The 21,963-nt window shown below is 40.2% G+C and overlaps 9 non-coding genes across 9 annotated transcripts; all 9 read right to left on the reverse strand.

Annotated features, from left to right (window-relative positions):
• Positions 1 to 9,687: 9,687 nt before the first annotated feature.
• Positions 9,688 to 9,759, reverse strand: TRNAG-UCC (transfer RNA glycine (anticodon UCC)). Its single transcript has one exon. It is a non-coding gene; the product is annotated as a tRNA-Gly (tRNA).
• A 225-nt stretch (positions 9,760 to 9,984) lies between these two features.
• On the reverse strand, positions 9,985 to 10,056 carry TRNAG-UCC (transfer RNA glycine (anticodon UCC)). The gene has a single exon. It is a non-coding gene; the product is annotated as a tRNA-Gly (tRNA).
• Positions 10,057 to 10,279: 223 nt separating this feature from the next.
• Positions 10,280 to 10,351, reverse strand: TRNAG-UCC (transfer RNA glycine (anticodon UCC)). Its single transcript has one exon. It is a non-coding gene; the product is annotated as a tRNA-Gly (tRNA).
• A 373-nt stretch (positions 10,352 to 10,724) lies between these two features.
• TRNAG-UCC (transfer RNA glycine (anticodon UCC)) lies at positions 10,725 to 10,796 on the reverse strand. The gene has a single exon. It is a non-coding gene; the product is annotated as a tRNA-Gly (tRNA).
• Positions 10,797 to 16,696: 5,900 nt separating this feature from the next.
• On the reverse strand, positions 16,697 to 16,768 carry TRNAG-UCC (transfer RNA glycine (anticodon UCC)). The gene has a single exon. It is a non-coding gene; the product is annotated as a tRNA-Gly (tRNA).
• Positions 16,769 to 16,844: 76 nt separating this feature from the next.
• On the reverse strand, positions 16,845 to 16,916 carry TRNAG-UCC (transfer RNA glycine (anticodon UCC)). The gene has a single exon. It is a non-coding gene; the product is annotated as a tRNA-Gly (tRNA).
• Positions 16,917 to 17,139: 223 nt separating this feature from the next.
• On the reverse strand, positions 17,140 to 17,211 carry TRNAG-UCC (transfer RNA glycine (anticodon UCC)). The gene has a single exon. It is a non-coding gene; the product is annotated as a tRNA-Gly (tRNA).
• Positions 17,212 to 18,024: 813 nt separating this feature from the next.
• On the reverse strand, positions 18,025 to 18,096 carry TRNAG-UCC (transfer RNA glycine (anticodon UCC)). The gene has a single exon. It is a non-coding gene; the product is annotated as a tRNA-Gly (tRNA).
• A 224-nt stretch (positions 18,097 to 18,320) lies between these two features.
• Positions 18,321 to 18,392, reverse strand: TRNAG-UCC (transfer RNA glycine (anticodon UCC)). The gene has a single exon. It is a non-coding gene; the product is annotated as a tRNA-Gly (tRNA).
• Positions 18,393 to 21,963: the final 3,571 nt, after the last annotated feature.

A 21,963-nucleotide genomic window follows, 5' to 3' on the forward strand; every position in this document is an offset into this window, starting at 1 on the left:
ATAATTGAACCGATGTTGTCACATGCTGTAAAAATTGTAAATCGACGGTTGTCCAAAACATTTTTTTTGTTAAATATATTGCTAAGTGAAAAGGAGTTAATCTAAAAGAATTAAGTTTCATTTCGGTTGCCCAGCTTGTCATTTTTTCAAGTCAAGTTTTTCGGAGAAAAATTGTTATTTTTTCATCAAAACTAACGATATTCGAACCTAGTGGCCAAAAATTATATTTTGAAGATTGTGAAAATATTTTCAGTTATCGATGAGTTTTCTGAAAACAGTTTCCCACGAGCCATAAAAATCTCCATATTCTATAGTCAGTTGCAGGCTAAGAAAGACTAAATATATAGTACAATCGGCGCAAGGATGCCTCAGATCGTTCCCGGTCATTCCACCGCGCGAAATTTGAATTTGGCCATTTTACGGTCAAATTTGAATTTTGCTCTTTTCGTCGTCTTTTAGCGCCATCTAGAGACCAAAATTGGAATCTTTATTTTTTAATTTCATAATTGTGGTGGCGAGCAAATTTAAAAGATAAGGCATTCCTATCATTCTTAAATTTAAAATAGTATGTATAATTATTTAATTTTGTAAATTTATTTCTACGTCTTACCCGTTAAATCGGCAGTTTCTTTTAAAATAGTTACCACGCACGCTTTCTTTCGGGGTATCGTTGTCTTAATGAGCTATAGACGTTTAAAATTATGTTTTTCTCTTTACTTGTTAACAATAAACCTTCATCATGCTTTTTATAGAAACCTCTTGGGCTATTTAAAATATTTGGAGCCTCTATTATCGAACCTTCTTTAGCAAAATAATTCGGCTGTATTCAGTAATTCAACATGAAATTAAAAAATAGATTCCGATTTCGGTTCGTAGTTGGCGCGAAAATACGATGAAAATCACGAAATTTGAAAATGACCGTAAAGTGGTCAAATACAAATTTCCCGCGTTTGACTGGCCGGAAATGGTCTGAGGTATCCTTGCGCCGACTGTACTATATATTTTGTCTTTCTTAGCCTGCAACTGACTATAGCGAATATAGTTTTGGAAAAGGTTTTTGGGCAAAAAAACCACCCTGTATAGAATCACCCTTAGCTGGAAATTTTAAGCTTGGCAATTAATATTTCTATTTTAGTCTTCAAACCTCTACTACTACTCTGAACTTGTGTAGATCGGGATGTTGAAGTTTTCTACTGACCTCTTTAAAGTTAAACTTAATGAAAGCGTGTTTGTGATTCGCATTGTTAAATTATAGCCAATAATGATTTATAACAAAAAACAACGAAAAATCCTGTGGATTGCATATTTGGGAGAAACTATTATTATTGAACCCCGACTAAATTTTGACCCCGTATGAACACTAACTTAGCCTGAGGGGATAGGAACGTCAGTTTCAGGACCAAAGAACCCAGCCTCTGCCCTCTCTTCGCTCTGAGAGGAGATTCAAACAGTTAAAAACCAGTTTAAAGGAAATGTTATACTGATTGAAAGCGTTGAGCACCGTTTGAATTTCCAAATAGATTTGGAATACCCTGCCATGAAACTTATTTTTAAGACAAAAGTTAACAAAAAAACAAATGGGATATACTAAAATCTTCACCAGTGTCGCGCAGGAAAACGTCGGTGGCAACTTTGAACCTTAGAGAAAGTTAAACAATCAACCCTTTCCTAAAATAATAGAGATGGATGATGTTGGATCTTTGGAAGAGAGATAAGGAAAGAGGAAACGATGTTATTTTTCAATAGGATTAATCTATTGCTTATAATCAAAATCATTTTCCAATACGATGAAAAGCTGATGAGCCGTAAAACTGTCTATTTTCCAAAATTTAACCTGTTGACCATATTTCCCAATTTTTGACGAAGGTGACTTAAAACGGCTTTCAATTACTTTTAATCTGAGGTGATCCGATTTATCGCTAAAATAGTACTCTTCAATATCGGGACTATTGAAGAGATCCTCAATAGTGTTGATGAATTTTATTGTTTGGCCTCTCGTCATTTCTCCTTTCATGTTACAGAGATAGCATTTGTGCAAAATCAAAGTGGCACCCAAGAGCCACCCTGACAATAGAAGTCTCCAGGAGGTGCGGCGAGAGAGCAACTCGTCAACGACATCTACATCAAATAAAACGAGTAAATACACTTATTTTATTCAGTTAAAATCTTTAACTCATTGCTGCATCAGTTTTATTACAGCGCTTTCGTATAAAGAATGAAGAAAGGGTACTCCTTTACGTTTGTTGTTATTTAGTAAAGGGTTTAGTTAAATTATTTGTACTCTATAATTGGAACTCATTGATAAGAACCACCCTAAGAACAAAAATTCATTCACCGTTCATGGTCTCACTCTGAAAATTAAGGCATTTTTGACCACGTGCCAAAAGAGGTTTGATGCAAAACATATTTATTTGAGGAAAAGCCTATTGCTTTTAACATGGCTTACATTTGCATTTATTCAAGAGCAGATGGGAGTAGAAGAAGAAGAGGCTTTTCGCGACGGAAATGGCCCAACTAGTTTTCAAACTTCGTGCCTCAAAGACGAGAACCGTGATCATCGAAATCGAAATGTGACAAATAAGAAACAAAATCCAAATGCTCTGATCAAGAGCTTGATGCGGCAAATGAACGTGCTCGCTTCTTTCTAATTGTCCATCCAAACAGGTGTACAGATTATACGTTTCCCAATCAAAAGATTGAGTGAAGGAGGTAAAATTTTCTCTAAATGCTTCCTCCAACATGCTGCTTACCATTGACACGACTTGAAAGTCTATTACCTGAAACATATTACAACACCTAAATTACGAGTCATATCCGCCCTGTTAAAAGAAGCAGTACTTACACCAGCAATGGCTTCACTTGGATGTATCATGCTTAGACAGTTTTGATTTTGTTCAAAAAGTAGACTGAAGTGAAATATTTAGATACAATTTAGAGTCAGCCATTTTAAATGCGTGATTAATCAAACTAAAAATGGCTAAACGTATTGAACTTGAAATTTAAACGAAACAGCTATTATTAATTTTTAGAGATAATGGCTATGTTGACACGATATTTTACGTGACGCTGAATCCCTCTCATGCTAAAAAAAATTGGTTTATTCGTACGAATTAATGAATATATTTTTGTAGAACAATATTTATATCTAAGTATGCATTAATATAATATTAAAAATCTTACGTCACATTGGCTAATTCCAGGAACACAAAAGGTAATATTGCGATAGAAGGACTTGGAACATAATACACTTCACGAAACCAGGCTTTTTCCTGCGGAAATATATGCGTGAAAAGCAACATCGTATTTCCGATCGATATCATGATAATTTTAAATGTTTATTTTATTTATTAATTCACAAGTTCTGGCCGCTTACCTTATAAGAATAATCTAGCCACGCGTAACAGTGTTTGATTTCAAATGAACCCGATGTGTTCATACTGAAAAGCTGTGATAAGAGAGTTTTCCCCAAACGTTTAACTTCTATGTTCAGAGCTGCTTTAAATTTCTAGGCACTCTATCGGTATAAAAAAAACATGTTAAATTTTTTGATTATTTCCATATTTTTCTTAGTTTTTTAAACTTGCTTAAATCTGCTGTGTTTTCAATTTACACGTCCTGAACTTCATTTTATTTTTCATAAACGTAAAATAAAGCGTGACTGACCTTCCATGTTAATTTTTTGTAGGATTGCAATCGTACTGATATATTTACACCTGGAAGCTGAAAAACGTGCGTTGATTTGATAATCAAATAAAGATGAGTCAAGGGTATTTTACTTCAGGTTCAATTCTATAAGCTGCTAAGTAGACGCGAGTGACTTTATTCACTTCCCTTTACATAATAGCGGACAACATTTCACCACTGGAAAGGAAAAAGAAGCTTTACACCATCGAAAGATTAGTTAAATTCGTGTTTAGCTTTGCATAAAGATATGTGAGAAACACGACACGTTCTACTTAAGGCTTACATAATTTTCACCCCTTATGTGAAACACCCAACTTGTCAAGATGTCGTAGAAATAATAATCAGCTAGTCTAATACTCAAGGCACCACCCTAGGCCTAGGTTAAATGGCGTAGGAAGAAGGTGGCAAGCCCTTCATGCCACGCGAGTCAACAGTTCCCTACACTAACTATTACCGTTAACCTCTACAAGTTTTTAAGGAAAGGAAATACAATTAAGGGAGTCACTTAGCGATAAACGAGACAAGCTCACTTAGGTGCTTGAGTTTTCATCTTCTACACAGACATTTCGTTTTTATAATGGTAATAAAAAAAGAGCAGGCATAAAAAATAAAAAGGCTAATTAAAACAAAACTCAAAATTCCAAATATTTAATCCTTACATTGAATGATATCAAATTTGAAAAGATAAAAGCTTGTGTTGAGTTTAAAAATTTTCACGTCCAGAGAATGTCTAGGAAAACTTAAAAGATGAAAAATCCTCTTATTAAAGAAATATTTATTGTAGAAAATCATTGAATTAAAATATTCAATGCACTAAAACTACTATTCCAAATTACTGTTATAACGGAAAACTTGTGCTTTTGAACTGACCAAATCAACTATGATATACAATGGTCTTTCACTTCTTTGTGTCACAATGGCCAAGTAAGAAAGAACCGGGCGTTGTCAATTTTTACAGAAAATAAAGGTCATTTTAAAAATATATATATTATATATATACTATTGTTGCATCAATCAGCCAAAACCGATAGCATTTAATAATAATAAAACTTTGGCGAGGTGCCAAACAGTTTTTGCTTAAGATAAAAGACATAAACAAAGAAAGCTAAATGACACGCCTAATAGTCGCATACAGGTTGTTTCGTATAAGGATGTCATGAACTCTAGGACGTGTTCTTTGGTTCCAGAGTCGAAAATATCTTATGAATATGAGTCCCACATGGTTTCGATTCAGAGATATGGGCCCTCAAAAGGGAACGTCTAAAACTACTAAAATCGCTCATATGTACGAATGATATTCTGCGTTAAAGCTTGTGGTTTGGATTAAAGTTTCAGCACGTTTTTTGTTAGAATATTTCATCGAACGGGAAGTTTGAAATAATCTTTGGAAAGCAGCTATGCTCAACACTATACCACCATCGCGATGTGGAGCTTCGTGAGAAATATAATGATTTATAGCGATTCACTGGAATTAAATTTAATGAAAAAAGGAAACGCGTGCGATAGCTGGTAATCGAACCCGTGCAAAACTGCTTGGAAGGCAGCTATGCTCACCAGTATAACACCATCACGATGTGGAGATGCCTGAGAAATATAACAATTTATAGCGATTCACTTCAATTAAATTTAAGGAAAAAAGGAAACGCGTGCGATGGCCGGGAATCGAACCCGGGTAAACTAATTGGAAGGCAGCTATGCTCACCACTATACCAACATCGCGATGTGGAGCTCAGTGAGAAATATAATGATTTATAGCGATTCACTTGAATTAAATTTAACGAAAAAATGAAACGCGTACGATGGCCGGGAATCGAACCCGGGTCTACTGCTTGGAAGGCACCCGGGTAACAATGAAACGTTTCTCGTTGGTTGATATTCCGTTTTCAAGTTGAAATAACGTTTTATGGTTTTTTATCAACAAGAAATTAACGTTTAAAGTTTCGTTTAAAGTCAACCACTTTTCAACTATGAAATAATAACGTGAACATAACGTCATATTCTATTTTTTATCAACGTAATATTTTAAGCGAAAACAAATTACGTTTATTATACGTTACTTTTTCGGGAAAAAACCTCAATGCAATTTTTTATATAACGGCAAAATTTTATTTTGGTGGAAGAAACGTAAAAATAACGTTACAGTCTTTCTTTTACCAACTAAATATTTTTAGTCAGAAAAACTTTTATTAAACGTTTTATATTCAGTGAAATTATTTCAATGCAATTTATTTAAAATATAAGCTCCGTTGAAAGTTATCAACAGCAAGTTTTTGGGATATAATTACGTGAAAATTACGTTATATTCTACTTTTTTAAATTAATAATTTTTAATAAAAAAACAATTTTTTTAACGTTTTGATTAAAAAAAATTATCACACTGTGATTTGTTTGAAATAACCTTATTTTAACGTTGCTGTAATGTTATATCCACTTTTATTACTTTCATTTACATTGCGAGAAAGATAAACTTAGTAAGTTTATAAAAGGAGGCTTAAGTTTTGATACTCTTATTACTAGCCCTTCGCTAGAATCAAATTTATCACCTATTAACTCATCGGCTATTAATTTTATCTTCTAAATGATACTGATATCCTTTAATCGCCGGGAGTAGTGGCTCACTCCTGTAATCCCAGGCGTCCGGGAGGCAGAGTTTGTGGATGGCAGTGTGAGGACGACCACTAATCCCCCAGCGGGTGGTTGTCATACTTCCGCCACTGGTGTCCCACTCCTATCCCTAAGTATCCCCCCGTTGGCGTGGCCGTTACACGTATCTCGCACCTGATTAATCAAATGGACGAGCGGACAGAATTGTCCCACCCGTTACAATCGCTCATAACGAGCTTCTAAAAAAAAAAAAAATATCCTCTAATCCTGCTATTTTATTAAGCAAAGACTATATATACGCTTTGCGAAACATATAGTCTTTGTTATTAAGCGATCGGAGTCATCGGACAAGGCTCTCGTAGCGCGCATTGCGGCGCTAATTTCGGAAATAACGACAGCACGGAACTTCCCAAGTTCCCCATGAACGACAGTTACAGTTTTGAAATCGCGCCCATTGTATGAATTCGCTGTATTAGAATTCTTTAATTTTTTATTCTCGAAACTGAAGCGGTCATCGATTGAAACATGGTAAGTAAAAATTTTAAAGTTTATATTGATACTATACTTAAGTGATATAAGCCTACTGCTTTCGTTAATTTTGTTTGGGCCATTTTTTTAACAGTGCTGTTAAGACTTGGTTTTCTGTTGTTGTGTGTGCACGTGCTAGCTGTGCAACCTCTATGCTTAATCTAAGATTAAACTGTATTTTGAAACTTGGGGCTTATTATATCCATTCCAAAATCATTATAATCATTGTCTTTTCCAGTAAAGGAATGAATTTATTTTCATTATGATATGGTAACAGGGCTAATTTGCTCCTGCTTTTAAAACTCAAAGTGGAATTATTCTTACAACTTTAGTCAAGATTATTTAAAAGTAGTTGCAAATTATCACATCCTTGATTTCTGGTTACTGCGGTCAAAGTTAAAACAACCAACTGGCAGATTTTTAATTAGATTAACTCTTCTGTGGGCAGTTTCTGACTAACATTTTAGATGTAAAAATATTTATCGACTTAATATGGGAAAACATACTTTGGAATTTTTAGATTTTCTCGATTGAAATGAACATTCTGAATTGAGTCGTAACCTGAATTTGTAATTCTGACCAATTCTAACCTGCTGTTAAAACTCAAAGTGGGGAATTATTCTTACAACACAAGTCAAGATTATTTTAAAGTAGTAGAAAATTATCACATTCTTGATTTCTGGTTACTGCGGTCAAAGTTAAAAAAACAACTGGCAGGTTTTTAATTAGATTAACTGTTCTGTGGGCAGTTTCTGACTAACATTTTAGATGTAAAAATATTTCTCGACTTAATATGGGGAAAAGTACTTGAAATTAACATTCTGAATTGAGTCCTAACCTGAATTTGTAATTCTGACCAATTCTGACCTGCTGTTAAAACTCAAAGTGGGGAATTATTCTTACAACATAAGTCAAGATTATTTTAAAGTAGTAGAAAATTATCACATCCTTGATTTCTGGTTACTGCGGTCAAAGTTAAAATATCCAGAAAATAACCAACTGGCAGGTTTTAAATTAGATTAACTCTTCTGTGGGCAGTTTCTGACTAACATTTTAGATGTAAAAATATTTCTCGACTTTATATGGGGAAACATACTTTGGAATTTTTAGATTTTCTCGATTGAAATGAACATTCTGAATTGAGTCGTAACGTGAATTTGTAATTCTGACCAATTCTGACCTGCTGTTAAAACTCAAAGTGGGGAATTATTCTTACAACATAAGTCAAGATTATTTTAAAGTAGTAGAAAATTATCACATCCTTGATTTCTGGTTACTGCGGTCAAAGTTAAAACAACCAACTGGCAGGTTTTTAATTAGATTAACTCTTCTGTGGGCAGTTTCTGACTAACATTTTAGATGTAAAAATATTTCTCGACTTAATATGGGGAAAAGTACTTTGGAATTTTTAGATTTTCTCGATTGAAATTAACATTCTGAATTGAGTCGTAATCTGCTGTTAAAACTCTGGGGAATTAGTCTTACAACTTTAGTCATACAGGGTTCATATAAACCTGGAAATATCAGGTAATTTAAATGTTGCGTAAAAATCAGGAAAATTCAATTTTTTTAAAAAAATTAAGGAAATTCAGGGATAGCGCATCAGGTGGTAAACCAAGAAGTGATAACGCGTCAGCTGATGATACGGAAGCTGGGGATATACTAATTAATATGTCGAATTAAGGCTAGCATTGATGTTGCAATTTCTTATCAAAGTTGAGATAGTTATAATGACATCATATCATTTTTTTTTAAATTTCCAGTCTTTTCTCTAAATATTGAGACGGATTTCTGAACATTATATTTAGTGGAACCGTGTTAATTATTTTAGTTTCTTAAAATGTTTTATGAAGATTTTTAGTATTGTCCCTTGCTTTAAAATTGATAATTTGGCTCGATCGTGTGGCATGCAGGGCTTGCCACCACCCTCCTACGCATTGTAACCCGGCCACCTTAATTAATGGCTTCAAAAGTCGCTTGATGACTTAGGCCTAGGGTGGTGCCTTGGGTATTAGCCTAGCTGATTATTATTATTATTATTATTGAATTTTACAAGAGGTAATTGTGATATGTCTTAAGCATTAACTATTTTCTTCAAATAAATATTTTCATAAGGTTTTTTGAGTAATTTTATTTACAATTACTAGGTAATAAACATTTAATCATTCTTTTTTTCCTGCTGTTTGGTCTGCCGCTATTTATTGGAGCACGTTAAACTCTTTTTGAACGTGTATTAAAGCTATTAAGTAAACGTGTTAAAAATTTGAAATTACTTGATATACGGTTTTATATAATCTCCTCTTCAGTGATGACGTGCTATTAAATCTTAGGTTTAAAGTTAGGAGCCCGTTTTTTTTAATTTCTCAGAGCTCGCGCTAAAACGCACAAGCTATTTTTATTCTTAAAGATTGTATAAAGCACGCGCTTGTGATCACTGAAAATAAACATTTTAATTGAAGCGACTATTAAAGGTTTTTTCTCGTTTAGATCAGTTATTTAATCGTCTTAAGAACGTTAGATATACAACGTTTCATAGACGTTTTTAACGTTAATTTTTAGTTGGAAAACAATCAATATATAGCGTTATAAAAACGTATTTTATTTCAACGTTTATAATTGGTTAAAAAATATATGAAAACAACGTTTCCTCAACTAGTGGAAAAACAGTTTATTACCGGACATTTATCAACCAATCAAAACGTTTCTTTATCAACCATTTCTCAACGTTCGCAAAACCGTTTATCAACGAAATTTAGCTACCTGGGCAGCTATGCTCACCACTATACCACCATCGCGATGTGGAGCTTCGTGAGAAATATAATGATTTATAGCGATTCACTTGAATTTAATTTAACGAAAAAAGGATACGCGTGCGATGGCCGGGAATCGAACCCGGGTCAACTGCTTGGAAGGCAGCTATGCTCACCACTATACCACCATCGCGATGTGGAGCTTCGTGATAAATATAATGATTTATAGCGATTCACTTGAATTAAATTTAACGAAAAAAGGAAACGCGTGCGATGGCCGGGAATCGAACCCGTTAAAAACTGCTTGGAAGGCAGCTATGCTCACCACCACACCACCATCGCGATGTGGAGCTTCGTGAGAAATATAATGATTCATAGCGATTCACTTGAATTAAATTTAACGAAAAAAGGATACGCGTGCGATGGCCGGGAATCGAACCCGGGTCAACTGCTTGGAAGGCAGCTATGCTCACCACTATACCACCATCGCGATGTGGAGCTTCGTGAGAAATATAATGATTTATAGCGAATCAACTGAATTAACATTAACGAAAAAGGAAACGCGTGCGATGGCCGGTAATCGAACCCGGGTCAACTGCTTGGAAGGCAGCTATGCTCACCACCACACCACCATCGCGATGTGGAGCTTCGTGAGAAATATAATGATTCATAGCGATTCACTTGAATTAAATTTAACGAAAAAAGGATACGCGTGCGATGGCCGGGAATCGAACCCGGGTCAACTGCTTGGAAGGCAGCTATGCTCACCACTATACCACCATCGCGATGTGGAGCTTCGTGAGAAATATAATGATTTATAGCGATTCACTTGAATTAAATTTAACGAAAAAAGGAAACGCGTGCGATGGCCGGGAATCGAACCGGTGAAAAACTGCTTGGAAGGCAGCTATGCTCAAAACTATACTACTATCGCTATGTGGAGATGCTTGAGAAATATAATGATTTATAACGATTCAACTGAATTAACATTAACGAAAAAGGAAACGCGTGTGATGGCCGGGAATCGAACCCGTGAAAATCTGCTTGTAAGGCAGCTATGCTCACCACTATACTACCATCGCGATGTGGAGCTTCGTGAGAAATATAATGATTTATAGCGATTCAACTGAATTAACATTAACGAAAAAAGGATACGCGTGCGATGGCCGGGAATCGAACCCGGGTCAACTGCTTGGAAGGCAGCTATGCTCACCACTATACTACCATCGCGATGTGGAGCTTCGTGAGAAATATAATGATTTATAGCGATTCAACTGAATTAACATTAACGAAAAAGGAAACGCGTGCGATGGCCGGGAATCGAACCCGGGTCAATTGCTTGGAAGGCAGCTATGCTCACCACTATACCACCATCGCGATGTGGAGCTACGTGAGAAATATAATGTTTTATAGCGATTCACTTGAATTAAATTTAACGAAAAAAGGATACGCGTGCGATGGCCGGGAATCGAACCCGTGGAAACTGCTTGGAAGGCAGCTATGCTCACCACTATACCACCATCGCGATGTGGAGCTTCGTGAGAAATATAATGATTTATAGCGATTCACTTGAATTAAATTTAACGAAAAAAGGAAACGCGTGCGATGGCCGGGAATCGAACCGGTGAAAAACTGCTTGGAAGGCAGCTATGCTTTTTTTTTTTTTTTTTTTAAAACCCTTTATTCACAGTATTAAAATTACAATACAATCATAAAGATTGGAGGTTATAAAACACAAAATAGAATTGAGGACAAGCAATCAACAAGCATTCTATTCAAATATTTTGTTTAACATGTTGTATAAAATTAAATCTGACGGTAAATCTAAATGTAATTTCTGTTGCTTATAACGACATTCTAGTTTTAAAACTGCATGGAATTTCTTTTGACACAAAAAGTGATTAAATTGAATATCATTAAAAGAACAATAACACCGGTATAACCAAATTTCTCTTTTCATTACAGCACAAAGGAACTGGACCACTGTCCAAAACATTTTAGAGTTATGCAAGTCTTTATGAATTAAACCAAAAATAAGGAAAGAATTTCGCGTATACGAAGAAACGCCATATAAATCACGATTAAGTTCCAAAATATCACAGAATAGCCAAGTCCATAATTGAGAAACCACGGGGCACGTTACGAAGAGATGTTCTACCGTCTCTGAGTCTATCCGACAATATATGCACGTATCATCCGGTACCACTAGAGCGTGCACCAAACGCGACTTCACCGAGAAACCATGATGAATGAGGCGTAAATTTATGGCAGAGAGCGAAGGACCCAAAAAATTGGATCGCACGAATTTCCAGCGAATCCGTTGAAGAGGGCCACCGAAAAAGCGACGCCAGCGTTCTTCTCCACTCGACTCGATAGACGATGATTCCGCGAACGCAGCGTAAATGGGCCTCACTGCGATAGCGAGAGACACCTTTTCGCCCGACACGTCAATAACCGATAAACCGACCTCGTGCGCGACCGGAGGGCGACGCAATTGACGCCCCCCTTGTTGAATGCTCATGGACCAAATCGGAGGAACTGCATCAATAAGTTCTTGGTAGAGTCGCAAGACCCGAGACCGAGGCAAAACGAGCGATGAATCGGCTGTAGCGTCGAAACACGCCTGTGGCGGCAAGAACCCGGGGACGTACTCGTAACACAGATCGCGTACTGTCCGAAAACCCGCTTGCGAAAAAAGCCCACGCTCGAGACGACCGAAATGTGGCAACGACAGACGCGGATTTAAAAAAAGCGGTTCATCCAAAAAATTCGAGAGAGCGGGAAAGGTCCAGCCATGAATGTGCTGAAAATCCTTCCAAGCAAGCAGCATGGAAACATACCGAGACGGAAGACCGGCGGCGCAACGAGAAGTGATAGATAACCGGAAAACGTGTAGGCCCAATTGCAAGGCGCCGCCATAAAGATTAAGAATCTGCGACGAAAGATCCCGAGCGAAAATCGGAGTAGTCTCTGCAAACAACGTAAGAGCTTCGCGAACGCGAAACGCCTTAACTTTGGTACAAATGTCTACTAGCCCGAACCCTCCGATCAGCGTTGGCCGAACAAGACTCTCATAGGCGACCAGATGAGGGCCATTGCCCCAAATAAAGTTCAAAATGGCTTCCCGAAATTGACGAAGCCAAAAAGGCGAAATATCGACTGTTTTTAAAATATGCCAGAGCATAGATGCAGCGAGCACATTGACAACCAAAACTTTGCCAACGACCGAGAGAGTACGACCTTTCCAAGACCGTAAGACCCGAGAGAACTTGCCATAGCGCTCCTCCCATTGAAGGCGAGCCGAATGCACAGAATCGTAGTCTATCCAAATACCGAGAATTTTCAAAGGTGAACTAGAAAGCGTTACGCCGCTGATCTCGATAGGGTCCCGACCATGATATAGACCAAGCCATTTCGCGTGGCACTTTGACGGGTTCAATTTCGCTCCGGAGGCTTGACCGAAATCCGCAAAAACGTCGCAGATCGCGGGAATCGCGGCCGCTGTTGAGGTTACAACCGTGGTGTCATCCATATGTTGAAAGAGAGTCGGCAAAACCGAATGCGCGGATAACCGTACCGGCGGGATGGATTCGTGCGACGTGACCGCGGAAAACAGAGGTTCCGAGGCTAAAACATATAGCAGAGGGCTAAGCGGGCACCCTTGGCGAACCGACCGCCCTAACGAAAAGACATCAGTCAAATGACCATTGACTTTGACACAGGCCCTGGAACCCGCGACAAAAGCTTGAATCCACTTGCAGAAAAACGGGCCAAACCCCATGGCCGCTAAGAGCTCAAATAAATATGGCCATGCCACCCGGTCGAAAGCCTTCATAAGGTCCAGCTGGACCATAATGCCACCCTCTTCACGAAGGCGGAGGTTCTCGGCGACATCTGACAACAGTCTCGTGGAGGTAGAAATGTCCCGACCACGAACCGCACCCGTTTGAGTAGCTGACGTAATGTTCGGCAAAAGCGACGCTACTCGGAGAGCAAAAACTTTGGATAAAATTTTATAATCAGTATTGAGTAACGTTATAGGCCTCCAGTTCTTTAAAAGAGTTAAATCACCAGTCTTGGGCAAAAGGATAATAAGACCTATTTTCATACTGCGCGGAATTTGACCCTGGTCACGGGCGATATGGGCTAAGCGAAGAAAGTCATCCTTAATAAGCGGAAGAAAAAACCGCCAAAACTCCACCGTCAAACCATCAAGTCCCGGACTCTTATTGGGCTTCATAGACCCCAAGGACCGCTCGAGTTCCTCCCAGGTGACAGGCAACTCAACCGCGTCACGATCAGCTTTCGATACCCGGTCCCGGACCCGATTGCTAAAACTTCGACTCTGGGCCTCGCAAATAGGCTCCTGAGTATAAAGGGCATTATAGAAATCAAAAATTTGCTGACGGATGAGACGCCCGTCGCGAAAGACCTCTCCTGATGGAGACACTAAACGACCAATCGATTTGATACTCTGACGATGAGTCTCCAGGCGCAGAAAATAGCGCGTGGGCCGCTCACCCAATTCTTTAAAATCCGTCTTAGCGCGTACGACCTGGCCACGAAGCACCTCAGAATCGAAATCCGCCAATGCCTGCTTAGCGTCCAGCAACTCCGGCAAACAAGTAAGATCGGACACGTAGCGAGACTCGAGGTGAGAAATCCGAACCAATAAAGCAGCGCGAGAACTTCTCAACTTCTGAGCGCGAGCTTTGCCGTAAAACATGGCGTAATCCTTAATACAAACTTTAAGATTTTCGTACCATTGAAAAATATCTACACGGTACTCGACGGTGTCGCGACTCCGATCAACAATACGCTGGATGCCCGTACGGAAGCGCTCCTCTTGAAGTAACGTAGAGTTAAACGCCCAGACCCCAGGGCCGCGCTGGACGCCACTGGGATCAAAGACGAAAGACACGGCCTTGTGGTCAGAAAAAGGAACATTCAAGATTAGATTCCGCGAACAATTATGCGCATCCGTTGGGCGAATAAATAAATAGTCAATCCGCGACATGACAAAGTTCCCGAATACGAAACCGGAACGAGTATAATCAAAATGATCGGCGTGAGAAGCCCTCCAGGGATCATAAAGATCAAGACTGGTAAGCCAAAGCTTAAAACGCGTAGGCGGAACAACGGAACGAAGATTAGAAACGGGGCGACGATCAAGAGATGAGTTTAAAATATCATTAAAATCCCCCGCTATAATCGGACGAGGTAAAAGCGAACACCACAACTTCGCCGAAGACATAAAAAGAGAACGCGACGGCGCGTCATTCGGAGCGTAAATATTCGCGAAATCCATAGGAACATCGTCAACAACCGCGGAGACGGAAAGAAATCGGCCGCAGTCGCTTCGAAAAACTCGCGAAGGAACAATATCCAGCCCAGCCCGAAAGCAGGTCGCTACGCCGCAAAAAGTAGTAGTAGGGTCATTATCCCAAAAAACGCGGCCGCGAAAAATTTTCCGAAAAGTACTCACATGTTCATTCGTCCAGTGTGTCTCTTGTAAAAAAACCACATCATACGCGTCCATAAAAATAAGCACTTCCGACATCTTATTAACATTCCGAAGACCATTAACGTTAAGAGAGACGATTTTTAATGGCATTAAAGGAACCGGGGACAGGCGTAACAACGGTTGGCAGGGACGAAGAAGGCAACTTGGCAGGTGCGATGGCATGAGAATCCGTAGAGTAGACGTTCGTCTTCTTAGGAGGAGGCTGGCGTTTATCAACATCCGAGCCACTCGTCGAAGTCAAAATTCTCTTACCAACGTCCTTCGTAACGTGCTTGGGAAATTTCGGCCGATCAACATTGTCGCCCCCCTGGGCAACCATGCCTTGAGAGGACTCTTTGGCTAAAAGAACCTGATCAGGAATCAGGCCCGCATCCTGTTCTTCGACCATCCTATCAGCGACCGGATCCTTGGATTCAACAACTTCAGCGCGAGTTGGACAGGACCGAGCCACATGACCTTGCTTCTTACAACGAAAACAGATAAAAGAGGGACAGTCTTTATACAGGTGGCTCGAAGAGAGACACCCATTACAAACTTTACTCTGAGAGGAGTGACGAACCTGATAAAAAGTCTCCCGACCTAAAACGTCTTTGATCTTTAGACCGAACGGTAACGAACTGACACATTCGGCAAGGCGAACCTTGACCGAACGAATTCCAAAATAAATTCCGGCGTCATTTTTAGTCCAGATAATTTCGCCACGCAACTCACATTGTAAGCTTTCCAATTTCGCCTTCACCGCTTCGTCACTCACAAACTCAGGTAAACCATAGATATGGACAATAACTGTTTTCCTCGCTATCCCAGACACAGCAAAACGCGTCTCTCCTACTTCGATCCCAGCATCAAGACACAATTCCGCTTCTTCCTCGCGTAAGAAGGTGACGTAATAGCCACCCTCCGTAGCAACAACCGACGAGACCGTATTAGGCCCGTAATCCAAAATACATGCCGTCAATATTTCTTGCTTCGAAACTAATTTCACGACGCATTCCACAAAAATGGAACGTTTTAAAACATCCATCCTGGAATTCAGAAGAAAACCCAGGAGGGCACGAAAAACGAAAAATAAACTGCGCGAATTAGTAAATTTTAAATTAAGCAAACAAAATGTTAGAAAAAGAACCGAAACTAAGGCTTAGCGAGAAGACGAGGAGAGCAAAGAAAAACGAACCGCACTCTCCAAAAAACCAAACGCGAATCTTCAGCTATGCTCACTACTATACTACTATCGCGATGTGGAGATACCTGAGAAATATAATGATTTATAACGATTCACTTGAATTAAATTTAACGAAAAAAGGATACGCGGGTGATGGCCGGGAATCGAACCCGGATCAACTGCTTGGAAGGCAGCTATGCTCACCACTATACTACCATCGCGATGTGGAGCTTCGTGAGAAATATAATGATTTATAGCGATTCAACTGAATTAACATTAACGAAAAAGGAAACGCGTGCGATGGACGGGAATCGAACCCGGGTCAATTGCTTGGAAGGCAGCTATGCTCACCACTATACCACCATCACGATGTGGAGATGCCTGAGAAATATAACAATTTATAGCGATTCACTTCAATTAAATTTAAGGAAAAAAGGAAACGCGTGCGATGGCCGGGAATCGAACCCGGGCCAACTGCTTGGAAGGCAGCTATGCTCACCACTATACCACCATCGCGATGTGGAGCTTCGTGAGAAATATAATGATTTATAGCGATTCACTTGAATTAAATTTAACGAAAAAAGGAAACGCGTGCGATGGCCGGGAATCGAACCCGGGTCAACTGCTTGGAAGGCAGCTATGCTCACCACTATACTACCATCGCGATGTGGAGCTTCGTGAGAAATATAATGATTTATAGCGATTCAACTGAATTAACATTAACGAAAAAGGAAACGCGTGCGATGGCCGGGAATCGAACCCGGGTCAATTGCTTGGAAGGCAGCTATGCTCACCACTATACCACCATCGCGATGAGGAGATTCGTGAGAAATATAATGATTTATAGCGATTCACTTGAATTAAATTTAACGAAAAAAGGAAACGCGTGCGATGGGCGGGAATCGAACCCGGGTCAACTGCTTGGAAGGCAGCTATGCTCACCACTATACTACCATCGCGATGTGGAGCTTCGTGAGAAATATAATGATTTATAGCGATTCAACTGAATTAACATTAACGAAAAAGGAAACGCGTGCGATGGCCGGGAATCGAACCCGGGTCAATTGCTTGGAAGGCAGCTATGCTCACCACTATACCACCATCGCGATGTGGAGCTACGTGAGAAATATAATGTTTTATAGCGATTCACTTGAATTAAATTTAACGAAAAAAGGATACGCGTGCGATGGCCGGGAATCGAACCCGGGTCAACTGCTTGGAAGGCAGCTATGCTCACTACTATACTACTATCGCGATGTGGATATACCTGAGAAATATAATGATTTATAACGATTCACTTGAATTAAATTTAACGAAAAAAGGATACGCGGGTGATGGCCGGGAATCGAACCCGGATCAACTGCTTGGAAGGCAGCTATGCTCACCACTATACTACCATCGCGATGTGGAGCTTCGTGAGAAATATAATGATTTATAGCGATTCAACTGAATTAACATTAACGAAAAAGGAAACGCGTGCGATGGCCGGGAATCGAACCCGGGTCAATTGCTTGGAAGGCAGCTATGCTCACCACTATACCACCATCGCGATGAGGAGATTCGTGAGAAATATAATGATTTATAGCGATTCACTTGAATTAAATTTAACGAAAAAAGGAAACGCGTGCGATGGGCGGGAATCGAACCCGGGTCAACTGCTTGGAAGGCAGCTATGCTCACCACCATACCACCATCGCGATGTAGAGCTTCGTGAGAAATATAATGATTCATAGCGATTCACTTGAATTAAATTTAACGAAAAATGAAACGCGTGCGATGGCCGGGAATCGAACCCGGGTCAACTGCTTGGAAGGCAGCTATGCTCACCACTATACCACCATCGCGATGTGGAGCTACGTGAGAAATATAATGTTTTATAGCGATTCACTTGAATTAAATTTAACGAAAAAAGGATACGCGTGCGATGGCCGGGAATCGAACCCGTGGAAACTGCTTGGAAGGCAGCTATGCTCACCACTATACCACCATCGCGATGTGGAGCTTCGTGAGAAATATAATGATTTATAGCGATTCACTTGAATTAAATTTAACGAAAAAAGGATACGCGTGCGATGGCCGGGAATCGAACCCGGATCAACTGCTTGGAAGGCAGCTATGCTCACCACTATACCACCATCGCGATGTTTAGCTTCGTGAGAAATATAATGATTTTTAACGATTCACTTGAATTAAATTTAAGGAAAAAAGGAAACGCGTGCGATGGCCGGGAATCGAACCCGGGTCACCTGCTTGGAAGGCAGCTATGCTCACCACTATACCACCATCGCGGTGAGGATATTCGTGAGAAATATAATGATTTATAGCGATTCACTTGAATTAAATTTAACGAAAAAAGGAAACGCGTGCGATGGCCGGGAATCGAACCCGTGAAAAACTGCTTGTAAGGCAGCTATGCTCACTACTATACTACTATCGCGATGTGGAACCGCCTGAGAAATATAACAATTTATAGCGATTCACTTCAATTAAATTTAAGGAAAAAAGGAAACGCGTGCGATGGCCGGGATTCGAACCCGGGTCAACTACTTGGAAGGCAGCTATGCTCACCACTATACCACCATCACGATGTGGAGCTACGTGAGAAATATAATGATTTATATCGATTCACTTGAATTAAATTTAACGAAAAAAGGAAACGCGTGCGATGGCCGGGAATCGAACCTGTGAAAAACTGCTTGGAAGGCAGCTATGCTCACCACTATACCACCATCGCGATGTGGAGCTTCGTGAGAAATATAATGATTTATAGCGATTCAACTGAATTAACATTAACGAAAAAGGAAACGCGTGTGATAGCCGGGAATCGAACCCGGGTCAACTGCTTGGAAAGCAGCTATTTTTTTTTTTATTTAAAATTTTTATTTTGTTACATGCATTATTGCACAGTGTTAATATTTAAAACAAATTTAACAATTTAAACCTACGTACATACAGCAATGTTATATATATGTGAAGCAGTGTTATTAAAAGCATTACACAATTGAAGTTAGAAACAACATGAAAAATAAATAAGCAAAATATCATTGATAAAAAATCCTCAGTTATAGAAAATAATAACTACTGCAAATACAACAAAATACACATTTCAATAAAGTACTTTAAATATTAATGACCATAAGGATATCTCCAAGATTATTGACCCCTCATATGTTACGAAAAATATCTATTGCGGCCGTACAACCCGGCTTATGAAGGAGTAGCCATTGCACGCGGTACCGAGCCTCAGTTTTTATGAGAGCACGAAAACGGGAAAAAAGCGTACGCTTATTGGTTATCTGCCCCAAATTGTACAAACAACGATTACTCCAAATGGCTTCTTTGGCAATAGCAGTTAATATGGAAGCGACCTCTCAATGCTCTGTAGAGTCCGCAGTTTTAGGCTTGAGTCCAAAGACGATATAACGCGTCCACATGTCCTTTTCACCAAACAGCGTGTACAGCGACAACACTGAAGAAAATAACCAATCGAGCCATTCGTGCGTATCTTGACATTCCAAAAATAAATGCGAAACTGACTCCTTTTCAAGGCCACATAGCGGGCACTGATCATCGTCTGTTATGCCGGCGCGAAATAGCCGCTGCTTGACCATGAACCCCATATGATACACTCGGAGATTCATACTTGACAATCGGGGACCCAACGTAGAATTGACAAGTGATGGAACCCGGAACTTCTGTAAAGGGCCCCCGAAGTAAGCCCGCCAACGTTCTTCACCATTCGATTCCGGAATCGGGGTTACGGCATTGAAAGTTTTGGAAATTGACGTAGATGTAATTTTGTCCAATTCCACAGAGATCCCTGTGTCCTCGACCAGAGCGAACGTTGGCCGTGTCTCAAGCTCGTAGACCTCTTTACTATGTATCATTCGATGCACCGCGGGAGGGAGAGAATCTTTGATCCTTTGAAAAATTTGCAACAACCGACGGCGACCGATTCCGGAATCTGCGGTCAATTCCAAAAAGGCTTCATCCGGAAGAAACCCCAGGATGACCTCGTAGCAAATATCTTTCAGGTAGACCACGCCACAAGAAGCAAGAAGACGCCGCTCAGCCAAAGAAATGTTCGTGATTAAAAGATTTGAGTTATAAAATAGGGGCTCCATAATAGGGTTGGTCAAAGGAACCAAGGTCCATCGCGTGAGAGCCAAGAACTCTTTCCAAGCCAATAACATTGATCCATGGCGTTTCGGGATAGCGCAAAGCAGACGACGTTCAATTCTAATCCGTAGCATTGAGAGACCCTGGCGAAGTCCGCCGCCATATTCGTCAAAGAACCGAGACGCAACGCATGCGACATGCGAAGGCTTGGACCCGGTAGCGAGCTGCAAACATTCCTTCAGACGAAGTACCTTCTGTTTGATCCGAAGATTGATTAATCCAAACCCGCCTTGACTCTTATGGCGAGTTAAGGTTTCGTACGATATAGAATGTGGGCGATCCTTCCAAATAAAATCCAACATGAGCCGCTTAAAAACAGAGAACCAGCGGTCCGGTAAATCAAAAACATCCAGAATATGCCACAATATCGACGCTCCTAACACGTTAATGATAATGACTTTCCCAAAAATGGTCAGACTACGACCCTTCCAAACGTGTAGGACATTTTTAAATTTTTCATACCGGCCCTCCCAGTTCATCGTGGCAACGACGTCATGGTCATAGCCCAAGGTCACGCCCAATACTTCTATTGAACGGGCGCTAATAACAAGGCCAGCCACAGTCTGGTCCGCGTGAAATCGCAAGGAGCCGAGCCAACAACCAGAACTTTTTGCAAGATTGATGGCAGCTCCCGAAGACTGGCAATAAAGTTCAATATCCTCCAAAAGGTAAGTAACATCCCTAGGCCCAGTGACGAGAATGGAAGTGTCATCAATATGTTGAAACACCACAGGGGACGGTGTTAAGTCCGGGAGCATTATCCAACATATACGTTTGTCCGTTTCGAGTAAGGCGCAAAAAGGTTCAGATGATAAAACGTACAGCAAAGGACTGAGCGGACACCCTTGACGAACCGAGCGGCTAATGACAAAAGAATCGGTAACATAACCATGAAGCTTAATAGCTGTCTTGGCGCCAATTAAAAACATCTGAATCCGCGGAAGCGTGCGCCGAAACCAAAGGCTTCTAAGATTGCAAATAGATACGGCCATTCCACCCGATCGAACGCTTTTAACAAATCGAGTTGAAGAAAAATCCCTGGCCTATTTTCCATTTTTAAAAACTCCATGACATCAGACAGAAAACGGGGAGTATCGGAAATGGTATGCCCACGAATGCCACCAGTTTGACACGGTGACGTAATTAAAGGTAAAAGCGGCGAAAAACGGCGAGTAAAAACCTTAGCAAGGAGTTTCCTATCGCCATTCAATAGGGTAATTGGCCTCCAATTTTTCAGAAGAGTCAAATCCCTCGATTTAGGCAACAAAACCACCATCCCTTCTCGCATGCTATTCGGCAAAAGGCCACGGGCTTCGCATTCGGCAACCAAGCGCATAAAGTCATCTTTAATTAGAGGGATAAAGAAACGCAGGAACTCATTGGTAAAGCCATCTCTACCGGGGGCCTTCCCTCCGGCCAAATTAGTTAACTCCGTGTAAATGTCGCTCCAGGTCACGACGGCTTCGCAGGAATCGCGGTCACCTTCAGTAAGCCTCCCTGAGATTAAATTCTTCAAATTGTCAGTAGCGGCT

The sequence above is a fragment of the Leiobunum rupestre genome, chromosome 1 (assembly GCF_980474605.1).
Source record: "Leiobunum rupestre chromosome 1, qqLeiRupe1.1.hap1, whole genome shotgun sequence".
Classification (NCBI taxonomy): Eukaryota; Metazoa; Arthropoda; class Arachnida; order Opiliones; family Sclerosomatidae; genus Leiobunum; species Leiobunum rupestre.